The sequence below is a fragment of the Sus scrofa genome, chromosome 15 (genome assembly GCF_000003025.6).
Source record: "Sus scrofa isolate TJ Tabasco breed Duroc chromosome 15, Sscrofa11.1, whole genome shotgun sequence".
In the NCBI taxonomy this organism is placed as follows: Eukaryota; Metazoa; Chordata; class Mammalia; order Artiodactyla; family Suidae; genus Sus; species Sus scrofa.
Genome location: NC_010457.5, coordinates 9,537,909 through 9,554,155, shown reverse-complemented (window position 1 = coordinate 9,554,155; position 16,247 = coordinate 9,537,909).

The following is a 16,247-nucleotide window of genomic DNA, read 5'->3' as shown; positions in this document are numbered from 1 at the left end:
TGGTAGATGACCTCAATACTGGTGGTCCTCTAGGCCCAGATTTGGAAGCAAAACCCAAATGAATCTCTGTTGTAATATGTGGAAAACGGGCTAAGAAATCTTCTAAATTACATTTGATTCACTCTAATTTGAGAAATAAACATGATGCCACTTAAATTATAATTTTTAATTACTAATATATGTCAAAAATTTGTGTGGAAGAAACAAGAATGGAATTGTAACAGGAGAGGTGGCTTATATTTATTGAAACCAAATAAGAAAATTGGTATTAGACCTTTAAAAAGATTGTTTAGGCTCTGAGAATGCCACCTTACTGGGTGTATTACTCAATCTGAAGAGCTCATGCTTGAGGTAAGATACTTATTCATCTGCTGCACCTTAATTTGCTTTTCTCTTAATTGAGCCCAGCATGAGGTAAGACTTTATAAGCAATGTATACACTGCCCTTTTTTAACCTTGACTTGTACAATATCTATTCCCCTGGAATCTTTTTTTTTTTTTTTTTGACCCTCCCAGTTTGGCGGGTTAGGGTGAGCAGTAGTAGTAGGAATAAAAAAAAAATTAAAATAAAATAAGCCAGGCTCTAGGGAAGAATCAATTCAGACAGAACTTCTTAAGTGAACCTCTTTACCTTCTTAGCTTAGCAAGGTGCAGTATACTAAAAATGTGGTAAAATTCAGTAGATAGTGCTTGCAATTCCAATTAAGAAGGAACAAGGCCGCTTATATGGGGTACAGGCATGCCTTCAAATTTCTAAAAAAATTTCCTAGTATTCATATGGTGTAACACAAGATGGACCTAATCACAACACACTTCTAGACTTGATTGTATTTTAGGCTAAACCATGTTATATAATGTTTGAACAGAATTTGAACTGAGTGTAAATGCTTATTTTGTTGTATTACACTATACTATAATTTAGGGGAAAAAAGGCTTTTCTCTCATAGCCCATAAAATTATAAACAAATATTTATAATTCTTTTTGTCATCTAAGCCCCCTCTTTTTTGTTTGTTTCCTATATTTACAAGGTTGAAAGTCAAAATTCTCAGCTAATAACCCCTTAATTTCTGAAAAGCCAATCCAACTTTGTGAGATATTTAAAGACAACTTTTAGTATGACAGTTGATGAAAATATTAAAATGATGAAATGTTAATCATTATTATGTGTGATTTCTGATCAGAATTGATAGAATATAAGGATTGAACATATCTTAGAGAATTGGAAGAAGTAGTCAGAGATGCTTTACTTTGTGATATTTAGTTTAGAAATCAATAAATTCTAAGAGCAATTCTGAGAAAGAGAGGCATTTTACTAAAAGTAAATATGGTTAAATCTGAAAGTATAAGGGAAAAAACCCCAAGATTTATGTTAGTTTCCTTCTTATAGACAATTGAAAGTGATATTACAACTCATTATTAAATTTATTACAGTTTTTAAAGAAAAAAGTACTTAAATAAACCCTGCGTTTGTGAAATAAAAATTGATGAGGTATATAACAGTTCAGCACGTCCTTTCAATTGGAGGTTCACATACACATAAATGGTGACTTTTTTAACACAAAATTACATGACTGACTCCTTCTCATCTATTCATTATTTAGTGATGCTAGCCTTAGTTTTAGAACTAAAATCAACCCATTTAATGAAATGCTTACTTAAATACCAAAGCCATTATTACTTATGTAACAGTCTGGAAATACTGCATTACATTTGGAAAATGCCCAGCATCATTGAATCAATTTTCTATCTGCTTTGTAAAAACAACTTCTGCTTTATTGCTTTTTGGAAAAAGAATTGAAGCAATACTTCTCAAAAGCCATTAAACAGAACCTGTGACACAAAATGTAAGACTTCTAACTAAACTACATCATTTCTCAATTTCTTTTGAACACCTATTGCATAATGAAAACTGATTAAACTATTCATATGTTAGCATTCTTGTTATGGTATCTGATAGCCTCAAATTAAAAAGTTAATTTGTAAACTGAGATGATGGTACAACCGAACAGTCAGAATTATAAACAGACTTCTACTGAGTAATCTAAAATTTAATTGGTCAAACAAAGTAGCATTTAGTGCTGGAAAATATGGAAGGTTGTCTATAATTAGAATAATTAACATAAAGATGATTCTTATATAGCAGCAACATGTTAAATATTTAACCATGGGGGAAGAAAACAGTTTCAAGTTGGTGAATGAAGGGAAAATTCCTTGGGGAATTCTTTAAGATTTCCTTTTTTTTTTAAATAGTTCCTTCAGGACATAGATGGCAATTTCATACTTTTAATATTGCAAAAGCTATAGCAAGGAAGAAAAAGACCAGTGTCTTTGATTTTATACCATTTTCTAAAAGAGCAACATAGATATTAGGAAAGTAAGGGTTTGTTAAAAATACATTAGTCCTATTATTTTTTCTAATATTTACTGTGGTTGAAAGAAATATGTTTTAACCAGAAAGAAGAGTATTATGTTTAAATTATATTTTATCATGTATTGTGTTTTCCAAAACCTCGCAAAAATAGTCAAGCTTGTGATGAGTCCTTTCATTGCCACTGGAGCAGAGGCAGAAAGATTCCAAATAAATCAGCTGTGTGGGTCTGTGGAGCATGTTAAGCATAGGCATGCTGCAAGAATTAGAATTGGTGTCAGTCTTATTTAAAAGCTTCCTTGTTCATCTTTGCAACTCTAGATTGTTAGCCAAGATTAAATCATGAATCTTCCTAACAGTCTTGTGAAGTAGTTTCAGGAGAAGAAAAGTATGAGGAAAAGGTAGGAGATTTTAACTGCACTGTTGTATTAAAATGTATTTAAATTTTAAAAGAAATAAAACCAAGTATTATACAAATACAATTATTTCCTATGATAACTAACATGACAAAGGCTAATTCCAGACCAAAGATTTGGTCCAAATAAAGATAAAATTTAAAAATATATACCCAGGAGTTCCCATCATGGCTCAGCAGAAATGAATCTGACTAGTTAGGATCCATAAGGAGGTAGGTTCGATTCCTGGCCTTGCTCAGTGTGTTAAGGATCCGGCATTGCCATGAGCTGCGGTGTAGGTTGCAGATGTGGGCTTGGAGCCCGCATTGCTATCGCTCTGGGGTAGTCTGGCAGTTATAGCTCTGATTAGACCCCTAGCCTAGGAAACTCCATATGCTACAGGTGTGGCCCTAAAAAATATATATATATATATATATATATATATATATATTTATATATTTATATATGTATCCATAACTAGTTGGATTAGAATTTTTTTTCTAAGTAGGGGATAATTTAATATCAAGTAGGATATAAAATAATGATTTTTTTTAAAAAACACTTTGTGTTGAGGTCTTCCCAGGAAAATGATTTCAATAATTCACAAGTCAACGTAATGCAGAGGCTTTGTTATGCTGAACTTAAACATCAAACAGATGACACTGAGATAACCCATTAATCAACAGCAGGAAGACATGGCCACTACATGGGTGGAGGAAAAATTGAATTAGGCAATATTACCAGTGCTCAGAAGTAAGAGTCATCCAACAAAAGCTGACTCCCAAGCCAGTCTGTCTATGAGAGATGAAGCAAGAGAAGACACAGAGCGTTTATGCCCATAAGCAGGGAAAGAGGGGCGAAATATCCTAAAATCTTCTTTCTTCGCACCTTGTAACATCTTGCCAAAGCCTACAGTGCATAGTCAGAAATCAGCTATTACAGCATAGTCTTTAGGATTCAGCACACTATTAAAAGAGAACAGTGGTGGGTAAGGGTGGGAGGGAATCCGAGAGCAAACACAGACCCAGATGACATATCTTTCCATGACACACTGTCAAGATGAACTATGTCAGTGATGTTTAGCATCTTAAAACTATGTTATACGGAGAGGTGGGGGGAGAGCCATAAATTCTCTCTCTTCATATGGAGAAATAAAGATATCAAAAAAGGTAAATACATGGACAACTACAAGAGCTAATATTACTGTAATAATGGTTTTTAACTGTACTTTTTTTCCACATGATTTAAAAAGCCAATACACTTAAGGAACAGAAAACAATTATTAATATCAAAGGTAACATTGCTGTTACTTTGGTTCATAAGTACAAGTCTTGTTTTCCTCATAATTTCTGGGACTAATGAATTTAAAATAATTATTAGTTTACATTTTAGGGCACACAGCATATGAAGATGTAATTTTGTGACATTACCAACCAGAAGGAGTAAGAATGGAGCTTTCTTTTACAGTTTGTATTATGTTCAGTTTGTTACTAAAGTTAACTTGGTATTATTTCAAATTAGAATATTATCACTTTAGGATATTAATTAAATGTAATCTACATTTATTTGGTAACTCAAGTAAAATAGCAATAGAATATACACCAAAGGAAATGAGAAATAAATATTTCACTACAAAGAAAACAACTAAACACAAAAGAAGATAGTAATTAAAGGAGCGAGGGAGGAAAAAGTTATAAGGTCTATTAAACAGAACAATGAAGAAGTTCTTCCTTATCAATTATTTTCTTTTGCTTTTATTTATTTATTTATTTATTTTGCTTTTGTAGAGCTGCACTCACTGTATATGGATGTCCCCAGATCAGGGGTCAAATCAGAGCTGCAGCTTCTGGCTTATACCACAGCCACAGCAACACCAGATTGAACCATGTCTGTGACCTACATCATAGCTCATAGCAACACTGGATCCTTAACCCACTGAGCAAGGCCAGGGATCCAACCCGCATCCTCATCGATACTAGTCAGGCTCATTTCTACTGAGCCACAGGGGAATTTGAATAATTATTTTAAATGTAAATGAATTAAGCTCTCCAATCAAAAGACACAGATTGTTAGAATGGGTAAAATCACATGATCCAACTGCATGCTGTCTAAAATCAAATCCTTTCAGATAAAAACACAAAAAGATTGAAAGTGAAAGGATAGAAAGTGACATTTCATACAAATAGTAACTAAAAGAGAGCAAGGGTGGCTATACTAGTATTCAACAAGTAGACTTTATTTTTACTTTTTGGCTGTGCCCACAGCAGGCAAAAGTTTCCAAGCCAAGGATCAAACCCAGGCCACAGAAGTGATTATGTGAAATCCTTGACCATTAGGCCACCAGGGAACTCCTTAACAAGTAGACTTTAAATCAAAGAGGCTTACACGAGACAAAAAGACCTTATATATTCATAAAAGTTTCATTAGAGCAAGATGATATAACAACCATAAACACTTACTCAGTAATGACAGAAGAACATCATACTCAATGGTGATTGAAAACTTTTCAGCTAAGATAACGAGCAAGACAAGGATGTTTGATTCCACCTCTTCTATTCAACACTGGACTTGAAGTTCTAGCTAGAAAAAATAGGCACAAAGAGAGAAATGGAATGTATCCAAATTGGAAATGAAAATATAAAATTATCTCTTTTCGTAGATGATATATTTAGAAAACTCGAAGAACTTGATTAAAAAATGTTAGATCTAATAAATGAATTTAACAAAGTAGCAAGATAAAAGTGAACACACAAAAATCAGTTGCATTTCTATATGTAAAAACAATAAACAATCTGAAAAGGAAATTGCAAAAACTATTCCATTTACAAAAGAAACAGGCTCACAGACTTTGAAAACAAACTTATGGCTACCAAAGGGGACAGGCAGGGGGTTGGAATGTACTTGGAGCTTGGGATCAGCATATGCACTGTGGTATATGGAACACCTGGCCAGCAGGGACCTGCTGTGCAGCACAGAGAACTCTACCCTATATTTTGTGATTCTCTAAATGGGAAAAGAAAAAAGAATGGATATGTGTATATGTGTTACTGAATCACTTGGTTGTATAGCAGAAAATATTAAAACATTGTAATTCAACTATACCCTAATAATACTAAAAAATGAAAAAAGAAGTCACATATAAAAAAGAATCCATCCTCATCTTTTATTTATTTGTTTGTTTATTTATTTATTTATTTATTTATTTATTTTCTTTTTTGGCCACCCTGTGGCATATACAGTTCCTGGGCCAGGGTCAGATCCAAGCCCCAGTTGCAATCTAATGGCAGGTGCAGCAATGCCGTATCCTTAACTCACTGTGCTGGGCTGGGGATAGGACCTGAGTCCCAGCGCTCTCAAGACACAGCAGGAACTCAAATTCTCACCTTTTAAAAAGGATACAGCAAAAATTATCACAACCTTGTAAATCAACTACATAAAAGGAAATGTCAATAAAACTTTAAAAAATGAAATGAAATACTAAAATACAAGAAAAGAAAAAAGGAGTAAAAGACTTCCCATTGTGGTGCAACAGGATTTGTGGTGTCACTGCAGCGCCAGGACATAGGTTCAATCCCCAACCTGGCATATCGGGTTAAAGGATTCAGCCTGGCCCAGGAATTTTATATGCCACAGGGTGGCCAAAAATGAAACGAAATGAAATAAATAAATATAAAAGAGTAAAGTACCAATACATGCTAATATTACCTTTTTGTTGATGATGTAACATATTACTGCAAACTTAGTGGCTTAAAACAACAAAAATTTACGACCTTACAGTTAGTTTACAGAGGTTAAAAATCTGAAGTGGATCTCACCAGGTTAAAATTCACAGGTGTACTGACATTCCTTTCTGAAGACTCCAGTGGAGAATCTGTTTTTCTGCCTTTTCCAGCTTCCAGAGACTGCTTACATCCCTTGCCTTATTATCCCCTTCCACATGGCCAGCAAAATCTTTTTCACATCTCATCACTGTGACTCTTCTGCCTCTCCCTTCCACAGTTAAGGACCCTTGTAGTTAATACTGGAGCTGAGAATCCAAGACAATGTCTTTATTTTCAGGATAGTTGATTAGTAAATTTAATTCTATCTGCAGCCCTAACTGTCCTTTTCCACATAACGAAATAAACAAAGGTTCTAGGGATTACGATATGCGTATCTTTGTGAGGCAATTATTCTGCCTACCACAATGCTACAACGTGGATGAACCTGAAAAGGATTAAGCCAAGTGAAATAAACCATACACAGAAGATTACTTACTGTACTATTCCATTTATATGAAATATCTAGCAAAGGCAAATTTGTAGAGGTAGAAAGCAAATCAGTTTTTTCCTGAGGATAGGAGTATGAGTGGAAATTAACCACTAACAGAAATGAAGGAACATTTTTAGGTTATTAAAATGTTCTAAAACTATACGATTCTATCTATTTACCAAAACAATCTGTCTACTTGAAATTGGTATATTTTGTAGTTTGTAATTTATACCTCAATTGAGCTGTTAAAAAATAGAGGTACATGTTGCGGAGAGAGCAGAAATTTCTTTTAAAGGGATATAGAATAGACCTTACCTATAAGAAGGCCTTTTAATTAATTAATTAATTATTTATTTATTTATTTCTATTTTTTTAGTTTTATTGAAGTATAGTTGATTTAAAAGATTATGATAATTTCTGTGTATAACAAAGGGATTCAGTTATACATGTATACACATGTATTCTCTCTTGGATTCTTTTCCCACATAGATCATTAGAGAATATTGGGTAGAGTTCTCTGTGTAATACAGCAAGTCCTTGTTGGCCAGTCATTCCATATACCACAGTGTGCATATGTCAATCATAAACCCCCCAGTCCATCCATGCCTACCCCCATCCCCTTTAGTAACCATACATTTTTCAAAGTCTGTGAGTCTGTTTCTATTCTGCAAATAAGTTCAGTTGTATCCTTATTTTTAGATTGCACATGTAAGTGATGTCATATATTTGTCTTTCACTGTCTAACAAAAAGGCCTATTTAAACAGGCCTTCCCTATGAGAAAGTTATTTGTGAAAGATATGTAAGAAACAATGTAGATTGAGTCAAATATATGTTAAGGTATAGCTCCAATATTAAATATAAAATAAGGCTGATTTTTATTCAAAAATCTATATTTGCTTATTTATAAATATTGAGAGGAAAATTTTCTTATTGGACCATAATGAAAGAATAATCTCTTGCCCTAGCTCTGAAAAGTAAATCATTTAACAAAGCAAGAAAGGTTGCTTGAGACTACATGATGCCAAAGATTTCCACTTCCAGAAAACAACAAAGATGACATTTAATCTTTGAATATTTATGTTGAAATTTGTTCAAGTGTTTTAAGGCATCTGCTTCTAAAATTCTTCAATATGGAATAACAATGAGTAGGCAAGTGGGAAACTGTGGACATAGGCTAAACTGTGATCAGGCTAAACAAATGAATATAATGTAAGGAAGTATCTTTTTTTTTGGTATGGAAGTATCTTTATTCACACATAGTTTACTTAGTATCATGTATACAAATTCCCATTTACTTTAACTTAAAATAACTTTTAAAAATCAACTTCTATCCTACATTTTCCCTCTCTCTCTCTCTTGCTTTTATTTTATTATTTATTTTATTTATTTTTTTTAAGCAAAGTGTATGTGTGTGGGCATGTGTTGCTACCATCCTTTCAACAAACACAAATCTCCAGAGAATTTCTTTGGCCCTCTGTGATTTACAACCATCCAAAGAACTCCAAAGCAGCAATCCACTCTTCTAAGAGGTTACTCCAGTCATGGCCACTGGCAGTTCTCCAAGCCATCTGGGCTAGCAGAGAGCAGAAGGCTAACTCTCCAAGGACCTGAAAACTGTCCTTAGGAAATGAGTGTGTTGGCTGCACAGTCATTATCTGGAAAGTTCAGACAGAGCCCATGCAGTCCTCCTCAGATTTCACTCCCAGTCATCATGTACAGAACTCAGATACATCCCAGAAGCAAGGCAGTCAATTCACCAGTAATCCTGCAACTAACAAAAGGAATCTGGCAATGATTTGTGGACAGTCACTATTTTAAATCTTCCTTCTTTTTTTCCCATAACATTTGGGAGTCTCTGTGGCAAAATGTACACACTTACCACATGTAGAATATAAAACATATACAAGCAATATTCCAATATAGCAAGGGGGGTAATATTTTGGAATTTCAAACTTATCATCAGTGCATATTTACCAGGTCATGTCTTTGTTGTCTTATTGGAGAACATTTACCTTTGAAACTGACCTTTGGCAGTGACAATTAATCATTTGAAGGAGAATATAAAATGCAATAATGAATTTAATCATAGTTACTTCAAACTGGCTCAATTACAAGCTAAACTAGGAAAAAACATCAGAAAGATTTCTTTTGGTCTCTTTTTTTTTTAAGTAGTTAGGGAAATGGGTTTTATATTTTAAAAAAGACTGTTGCATTTTCTACTTTTTATACAAATGCATAAGGTTAAGGAACTCATTTGTTCTTAACACTATCAAAATACAAAAATAAATAAATAAAATTATTCAAGCTCATAGCTAATTTCAAAATGATTGCAAACTGAATGCCAAAATAAGGAGGTAACTCTTCACATAAAAAGGCTAATCATGGTTAATTGTTTTCTTATTCTTTTTGATGATAATAGCCATTAGAAACTCATTTGAAGTATGTAGATGTAATATGCAATTACCATAAGACTCAGCATTCCAAAACTCAAACAGAAGACTAAGATAGCATTGAGCACTGTGTATTGGTGAGGCTGCCAACCGGTTTCATTTTCAAAGGAAAAATAAGTGTGTAGCTGTAATCTGATCTTGTTTACATGCACATATTTCCTCTTTATGTGTGCTGATATAACAATGACTGTATCTAAATCAACCTGTTTACTGTTGCACAAAGCAGTAGATGGCTATCACTATTGTCTGGAAATTTCTGAAGAAATGGTCCTCAATTCACAAAGTATTTAATTCCAGATAATTTTTTTCCCCTGGTAGGTGAAAAGTGTCATTATCTGATCATAAAAATGCACATAGTCTTCTCCAGATCAAGCTCAGAGGACTTGCTGTACATTAAACTTCTAGTAGGAATATGTGCTTGGCTCTTTACACAAGTTGAGATTTTTTTGTATAAGATTTAAAATGAAGTTATGGTGTTAACTTTTGACCTTCATCTAGGTTGGTCCTAAAAAAAGAGCTTGTCTTAACACATTTGAACTATAGATTCTGTAGCCTTTAAAATGTTATTGGGAGGATAAGTGATTATAGAGTTCTATGAAAGGGAGTGTCAACTCTCCCACAGAGTAGTCATCTTTTCATTAAGGCTTTTCTTAGAAATAACAAGATAGGTCTATGTCACTATTTCATTATGTTTGAAGAACATGCTATTCAAACCTATTCCCTCTCTCCTTTGTCACTCTTACTAGGCAGCCTGGACTCCTTGGCCAGTCATTTCAGTGATTCTCTTCTTAGCACAGAAAACTTTCTCTACAGAAAATGTAGTCTAGTCTCCCTTCTAACCCAATAGTTTCCATTGACCTAATTCCCTCCCAAACTTCTCTCATTCATCACCAAACTTCTTGAAATGATGATCTTAAACTATCCCTTCAGTGAAAATTAATCCCAATCTCTTCTCTTCTGATTTTAACATGTATTTCCAGTTGTCTCCTGGAAAACACTATCTTTGCTTTCTCTGGAACTGCAGACTAAGTAACACCAAAATTCAGCTCAAGTTCCTTCACCCATTGTGTTCAGCATACACTCTGCGTGATGCAGCCACAGAGGGAAACATCAAGAGAATCGCAGACACTTTTTTTTGATATTCTTGAATTGCAAAAGTAATCAATAATTCTGTACATTAATGTAACTAAAAGACATGCTCATCTCAATTACTGCAGTTTAATGACAGTTATAAGTAACTGAACAAAATCCCTAACTGCTACACTACTGATACATAAATAAAAATTTATTCCAAAAAAATTACTATTTAACACAAGGCAAAGTGAAAATAATAAAGTGAGGGTGTATCCTGTTTTACACAATAGTCACTTGGCATATATTGAGTTTTGTGACAGCAAACTGGAAATACTAATGAAGAATAATTCATTTCTAAAATAGTGTTATGATTTTTGATGGTATCTAAAATAACTCAGGTTGCTTGTGTGCACAATTAGGACTATTCAGCTACTTCCTCTCTGTTGGGAAAAATGTTTTGGTTTAACAAAATATTTTTCATAAAAATTACTAAATATTTGAAATCTATTAAATTCAACTTTAATGAAAATCTAAATATGAAATAACTCTCATCCAGATGTTCGGTCTATATATACAATTGAATTGTTTCAAGTTTTCAGAAGTGGCACTAATTACTTCTCTTCTGGAAGAGAGACATGGCATAAACAAGATACATATTAAACTTCATGTGACAGATTCTCATAGTTTATGAGGAAAATGTCTCCCTCTCCAATTATGCAATTTTTTCTGTGCATTTTGTTGTTTAGTGCTCTCATCTGTAGATTTATCTCTTACTGTTAAATTCTGATGTTTTTTTTATTCACACCCTTGGGAGTTCCTTGGGTGAAATTTGAAACTGGCTCCAGGGAGACTGAAGAAAGAGACAGAGCACTCCAGATTGGTAGGTGGCAGGTTTAATAAGCAAGAGAACTTTTATACTAAGCTTGTCTTGGGTGCTCTCAAGACAAGTAGATGTCTGTACCTGCATACCAGAATCTTAAAGTTTGTATAAAGACCTAAATGGGATTCACTTATGTATTTAGTCCACAGAGTCTCAACAACATATTACTCTCTTAAGACTGTGCCCTTTAAAGCTATCCTAGCATGGGAACAGTGGACATAACATATATTCCAAGGATAGGGGTGAGGGTAAGAAGCCTCCCGGATTGGCCAGGTCCAGCTTGCAGGTCACCTGCATTCTCTCAATGCTTTTGTTTTACTTTACCGATACACACTACAGTCACTGCAGCAACAACCATCTATTCTCAAGAATATTAATACTGCAACTTTAGATAGTTGTGGCTTCTGTGTCATCATCAATTAATGGAGACAGAGAGAGAGAGAAAGAGATTTGATATTTACTGGGTTAGCCTATACACAATAGCTCTAGCCTGATCAAGGAAATAAAGCTTTGGAGGACTGTATGGCTTAATTTATTTCGCTGAAGTCAAATAGTGTATGACATAGTCCACAACCTCACTCTGTTGACAAACCAAGCTTTTTCTGGTTATATTCCTTCAAGATAGTTCCCACTTCATCCTATAATCTATGTTTAATTCAAAGTATGCTTTTATACAATCTCAATAGTCCTACAATATTGTGAGTCTGATAGAGGTTTACCTATGACAGGGATCATTAAACATTTTTCTGGAAAGGGTCAGATAGTATAAATATTTTAGACTTTGTGGGGCATATAGGCTTAGTAACAATTTAAATCTACCACTGTAGCAAGGGAATAGCCATAGACAACATATAAATGAACGGAATGTCTATTTTAATAAATATGATAGTTGTTGGGTCAGATTTGACCAGGGGCCCATGGTTTGCAGACCTCTAAACTAGGAAAAGCTACTGACATGATACTTGCATTAAACGCAGAAATTTCTTCCCTATCTGGGCACAATAATTAATTAAATTTCCTATGATGACTGTCAATTTATCTCTTTGACATTTTTCTAATAAGTCAAGATGGCTTATTTATCTATTTGTCTATTTAGCCATTAAGCCTTATTGTATTTTTTACATTTATATAACAAGTTTTTAATATTATAAATCAATCATCAGGAAGAACTTTTTATGTATCCAAATCTGTATCCTGTCAAGTATCATTTGGCTACCATCTACCTCTTTTTTGACTTAAATCTGGGGATATTTTAACAGAAGTCTCCAGTTAAAAATGTCAAAAAATAAGCTTTTATCTTAAATGGTTCACAATATGTATCTTGGTAGGTTTCAATATGAAAGTGTCTAAAGTCCCAATCAAAAAAGAGGGTAAAAGGTCAGCAGAGCAGTCTAATTAAAGAAATAGGGTAAATGATTTGTATGCTAAAAAGAAGGAAGGGAAAAGGCAGGTATGTGTCCCAGGCAGGCACTGGTAATGAACTGTTTCTTTCCTATCATCTTGTCTAGAAATGTAATCAACAGAATAAGGTGAATTCATAAAAAAAAAAAATCAAATCAAAGTCACAGAGCAAAGAAGTGTTAAAACTACTGCTCATCTGAGAAGTTTCCCTGCGTTTATAGAACACAACTCTGGAGTAGACATAAAAAATTATAGGAATATGTTCTTGCTTATAAGCATAATTTGTAAAATTTACTTCACCTAAAACCAAAGGAAACCACTGAAAAAAGAAATGAAACCCATGGGTGACCATTAGCAACTTAACTATTTACAAGTGTGTATGGTCAAATTCATTCCACTTATAAGAAGAATAGAGTAGAAATGCTATATTTAATAATGAACTCATTAATAATGAAAAGTGTGAACTGCAGTTAAGAATGAAATGAAAATATTCAGTAGAAGATGCGATTATTTCGGTTTGTTCTCTTTTGGATCAAAGATGATGATTCTCATATGATTTACCAACAACTTTTCTAAACTCATAAACAAATAAGGAAATTAGAATTGGAAAGATTATCACATTTGTAAATGATAAAAAATTGACGTCAGTTTTACAGTAGAAATAGAAAGATGATTATAAGATAGTCTTATGAAATGATCATCAAATTCCAAAGTGGATCTGGAATTCTTTGGGTGTAAGTAAATTGGTAAAAAGCATAAAACCTTACTTCTAATAAAAGGGGGAAAAATTCCAGCCATAAAAAAAAATGACAAATACAAATATCACTTTGATAAAGTTACAATATGGCAAAGTATATTAGTTTTGTTACAAATGACAGAAAACCAATTTCAAAGGCAAAATGAAAAATTTGTATATTCAGGGAATCCAAAAAAGTATAAACAAAAACAACATCAAACATATTGTGAAACAAAAAAATACAACTGGACTTCAGAATGGGTTGGAAGATCCTCAAAACTGCCAGTTCATTCTCTATCTGTGGTAACTGCATTATTTCAACACATAAATGTTTCTCTATTGAAGTGTTAACATAGAATTTTAATAATCAACCCAACACTTATTCTCTTTCTTCCTTGTTAGCAATCCTGCTTCTCTTTTGCACAGCCAAGAATATCAGGAGAAACTGCTTTATTCTCAGCCTTAGAAAGTTAATTCTGATTGGCCTTAAACCAACTATGTTGGAATTAATTCCCTTGACAGTGGTTAGTTTAGGCATGAGACTAGTATATAATTCTTGATAATGTGATGAAAAACTGGTTGAGGCTTCTAGAAAGATTTCCTTGCCTTTAAAATTAAAGAAACTGAAGAAAATGATTTGTTTCTGTTTCTGAATGGCATAATTTCTGAATAAGATATCCTTACTGGTACAACCATTTTATGGCATTCCCAAAGCTGAAGCCAACCCACGAATAATAGAAGGGAGGAACTGTGAAGATATGACTGAGTTGATGGATTAATAAACCTTAGAGCTACACTGTTTTGAACTAGTGCTCTGTACAATAATGGATTTTACTGTTATTTAAGTCCTTTGAATTTAATTTTCTATTATTATCTGCTGAAAACTTCCTAAATAATATTGGGAAAAACATTGCCATTGAAATATCTTAGAATGTAACTTCTGTTACTAGAGAAATACTAATTGACAGAATATTTAGTGTTGAGTTCTGGTGTCCTGGGGTAGGGCTGTAGTTATCATAGATGAAAAATCCTGGCCAATCCTTTGTGGATTTCTTGTTGAGTAGAATTAAGTAAGAACATGGCACTCTTTGTGGGAACCAAATACATGGAGCTGGGAGAAAGCAATTCCAAGAAGAGATATGTTATTTCTAGATGAAAAGAAGGAAAGACTTCTCTGCATACAAGATGAAAGCAGTAATATGTGTTTAATAGAAAGACACAATGTATTCAGAAAACAAGACTGTCATACAGTAAAAGTGAGAGGCATAAGTGTTAGGCACATGTTAACTTGTAGAAACACAATGGATAAAATTAGTGAATATTTGAAAAAAAGTGTAGAGATATGCTAGATTTCATGGAGAATGAGACTTAACTAGCAAACAACCACACAAATAAGGAAAGGAAAGCTCATATTAGTATTTCTTCAAATGACATTTGAAAGTCTCCTTCCAGTTGGCCTACACATTACCCAGGTAATAAAACATTCACATTATTATGCTAATAGTATTATTTTTAAAGTGCAAATTAAATAAACAGCAATTAAAGGAAGGACTATAGGATTCTAAATAGTCTCTCTTTGGTGAAGACCTAAGATGTAATTTTCAAAGACTGTATGCCTCAGAGAAAGGTTGATGTTATAAAGGTAAATAATTTGAACTTACTGTAAAGGGTGAACCTGTGTTGAGAGAGTGCTTTGGTGTCTACGGAGCTTCTGCTTCTCTTCTGGCCTCTATGAAAACAATAATGTATTGAATCATATTCCCTTTAAAAGATATGTTGATGTTCTAAAGCAGGAATTTGAAATGTGACCTTATTTGGAAATAGGGTATTTATTTATTTTTTTTGTCTTTTTGCTATTTCTTTGGGCCGCTCCCGCGGCATATGGAGGTTCCCAGGCTAGGGGTCTAGTCGGAGCTGTAGCCACTGGCCTACGCCAGAGCCACAGCAACACAGGATCCGAGCCGCGTCTGCAACTTACACCACAGGTCACGGCAACACCGATCATTAACCCACTGAGCAAGGGCAGGGACCGAACCCGCAACCTCATGGTTCCTAGTCGGATTCGTTAACCACTGCGCCACGACGGGAACTCCGGAAATAGGGTATTTAAAATCAAGTTAAATGAGGTCATTAGGGTAGGCCCTAATTCAATATGAATGGATACAGAAACAGACTGCATGCAGGGAGAAAGCCATGTGAATATGAAGACAGAAATCGACATAATGCTTCTAAAGTCAAGGAACATCAAAAATGGTCAGCAAACCCACTATAAGCTACAAAAGAGGCAAGGAAAAGATTCTCCTTCACAAGTCATAAGAAAAAAACAAAACTGCCAATACATAGATTTTGAATTCTATCCTCCAGAACTGTGAGTCAATAATTTTTTGTCCCAGTTTGTGGTGTTTTGTTACTGAAGCCCTGGCAACCTACTAGATAGTTACATATGAGTGTTATTCTGCCTGTTCTATTTATTAACATCACTGCCTGGAAGGATCCATGGATTGGGAAAAGGCTGATGTTCACTCTGCTGATATTCCTATAACAGCCTTGATTGACAATTGCTCTTCCTGTCTTTTATCTCATGGGTAAAATAGGGACTCAATATACTTTTGATTTTAGTTTTAGTTCTCACTAGCTCTTTAATATAGAGTAAATTCTTTAAAATTCTGGGTATTAGTTTTCCTATTTAT